A 2,887-nucleotide genomic window follows, 5' to 3' on the forward strand; every position below is an offset into this window, starting at 1 on the left:
AGGTGCATGGCTGAGTTGGGAATACCTCATTTGGCTATGGGTTTAGCTATACATTTATTCATAAATTTACCTATATGTTTGGGCTTCTTTCTACGTAAAAATTAGGCTACGTAAGTACAAATAAAAATTGCGCGTCAACATGTTGAGTTCTATGCAATTGTCGAGCCGAGTCCAGTGAGATCATGGCAATATCGCCAGGACAGTCAGCTGCTCGTCGCACCGTTCTAGCTGTCGAACACCGTGTACTCGAGCGCACGGTGCGGCACACGTCACGCCGCTCGCCGACAAACGAAAACCTTCCAGGGCAACCTCAAGACAACTGTCACGCGGAGTCTTCCGCCGGCCAACACGATCTGTGTGGTCAAGATACCCTTCCCCGTCCCGTCATTCCGAACACAGCAGAGCACGGCGGGACGCTACTGATGTGGATCAAAACGCCCAAAGCTTCCCTGATCGCTGCCCTCAATATCCACTCACAGCATTCGCCTGCTGGCTTCTCTTATCGGCGCATCAAGAACGAGTATATTTCATATTCGCTGCAGCAGACTCTCTCCTGATAACCCGTCAGCGTCTCGTCTCCGTCGCGCTATCAACTGATTTGAAAATTACATCACCGCCCGTGCCGCAAGGCGCCGCGGGCTGGGCAGGTCCACAACAGCCATGAGCCACTTTTGTGAAATAACACACTGCAGGGATTTTCGATAAAGACCCGATAGGCATCCTTGTTTCTGTCTTAGGCTCCAGAACGCCGACAACCGGCCAAAGGTAAAGAAGAACCGCGAGTCGAAAAACGAAATGCATGAATGCGCTTCGTAGTTGCAAGTCTCCCGGCCCGGCTGACCTGCAGGTCGCCTGCAGGTGAATAAAAAGGGACACGCACTTCCAGGTGGACAACAGCACCTTTAGTTACCTGCAGGTGTGTGAATGACTGTCACACACAAGAGAACTGAGCAAACGGCTTCCGGCTTCCGTTACAAGTGTCAAATCGCATTCTCGCTCACCTTTAAGTGTAAAAATATGCTGTCGCACACCTGCAGAAGTCACTATCCTTTCACTACATGGCAATTCCTTAAATGGTGACGGTATCAATTCCGAATAAGACACAGTGTGAGCGGCATTCGTTCTTGGATGTCGAGTGTTGGCCTGCATGTTGGGTTGGCCTGTAAAAATAGCGATTTCAATAGGGCTGGTATCGTCGAAATTTCTAGACCAACCCCATCCCATCTAAAACATTTTTTGGCTGGATAAAATTTGAGGCTGCACCCGCCCTATCCGAAATACTATTTGTCCTGCCTCGCCTCTGGAGCCCCTGCCAGCCAAGTCACGCAGCCCGACAAACACACGTGTAGGGCGGGACGGCCTGCCTCGCCCCTGGGAACCTCAACGCACGAGGTCGGGTAGAGTTCGGCCAGGCCTCTGGGCCAGGCTCGGCAGGTGGCACCGCGGCGACAATGACTTATATCATAGCAACGTGAGCAGCGTCTGCCGCTTACGCAAGGCACACACCATTATGCACTAGTTACGGTCCATTCAGCAGCCGCTGCCGCCGTCTTTGTCACTCCTGGGTCCTGCTCCGGCCACATGTGCGAGAGAGAGGGAGAAGGGAGAGAGAGAGAGAGATGGGGCAGAGGCGGAGTCGCATCCCCACGACCCGTCAATGCACAATGGCAGAGTTTTACGCTTCTAGATACGGAGTAAGAAAAGTGAAAGGGCTCCCCCGCACAGCTCCACGCCAAACAGACTGTCGTAGAGCGGCGCGTGCGTGTAGGGGGTGGCCAGGTAAGAAAGAGTCTCGTGTGGGCGAGTGGCAATGTCACCACAAATTCGACGACATGCAATATGTAACGTGTGACGTGTGCTGGAGGCCACACGACTAGGTAACGGCACGTTTTTAGCAAAGGAAGCTACCATACCATTGCCCGGTCCATAGAACACTCAGTACGCAGTGCGGCAGGGGTGGTGGGCGATAATCCCTTGCGCCGTGTGTACTTAAGGCGTCCAGGGCCCTAACGACCGGCCACTAATTACAATTATTATTAATACGAGGTGCGCGGTGCTCCCGGTCATGTATATTGCAGAGCGCAGCCAGCCGAGCACTGCAAAAATTACATCCACGGACGTAAAACTTTTTCCCTTCACTGCGCGTAACTGCAATTAGCCACTTCGTTATTCCCACTATAACACACGGACATGCGTCTGGGATGGACAAGTAACCTCCAACAGAAACTAAGAGCCACACCCGCCTTGAAGCCGCCCTCACAAGGGAAGTGTAAACTCCATATTTTCATTCTACTGAGGGAAATTGTAGGTCTAGATGTGTCATCGAAGGACAAAATTTTGGCGTAAATTCATATTTTGGGGTCATTTTGAGCATTCTTCCCGAAAGCTGGTTTTTCAAATATTTTTAAGAAAAATTTCAACATTGCTTTCCCACAGGTAACTCGTCAAATTGCGGCCCTTCGGTCGAAAAGAGCTTACATTTCTCTGGAACTTTTGTTTTATAACATTTTTTGTGGGACTGCTTTTTACAACCGCTGCTCTAAAGCCCTACACCCAGAAAAATGTATAGCTGTAGCAACCATCGTATGGTAAGCCAGGGACAACCATAAAAATATGGTTGTGGCAACAATCCTATGGCTGCACCGACCATGAAAACAGGTAGCCTAACCATTGTCAATGTTGGTGGAACCATAAGACTGTCGGCTCGACCATATTTTTATGGTTGTCCCTGGCTTACCATACGACGGTTGCTACAGCTATACATTTTTCTGGGTGTAGTGATTCCTGTGCATTTCCCCTCCTAAACGTGTAGCGTTAGCGCCTAAACGGCTTATGTTCATAGAGCACAATGGACGAAATGTTCGCCCGAAGCAGGGCCGCAATTTGA

At 50.5% G+C, this 2,887-nt stretch overlaps 1 protein-coding gene across 1 annotated transcript in view; it reads right to left on the reverse strand.

The window, feature by feature from the left end:
- LOC127748927 (uncharacterized) overlaps window positions 1-2,887 on the reverse strand; it is a 5,707-nt gene that overhangs the window by 2,158 nt on the left and 662 nt on the right. The gene's annotated exons all lie outside the window — the stretch shown is intronic.

Source organism: Frankliniella occidentalis, unplaced genomic scaffold (assembly GCF_000697945.3).
Source record: "Frankliniella occidentalis isolate FOCC.00 unplaced genomic scaffold, Focc_3.1 Scaffold20, whole genome shotgun sequence".
Taxonomy (NCBI): domain Eukaryota; kingdom Metazoa; phylum Arthropoda; class Insecta; order Thysanoptera; family Thripidae; genus Frankliniella; species Frankliniella occidentalis.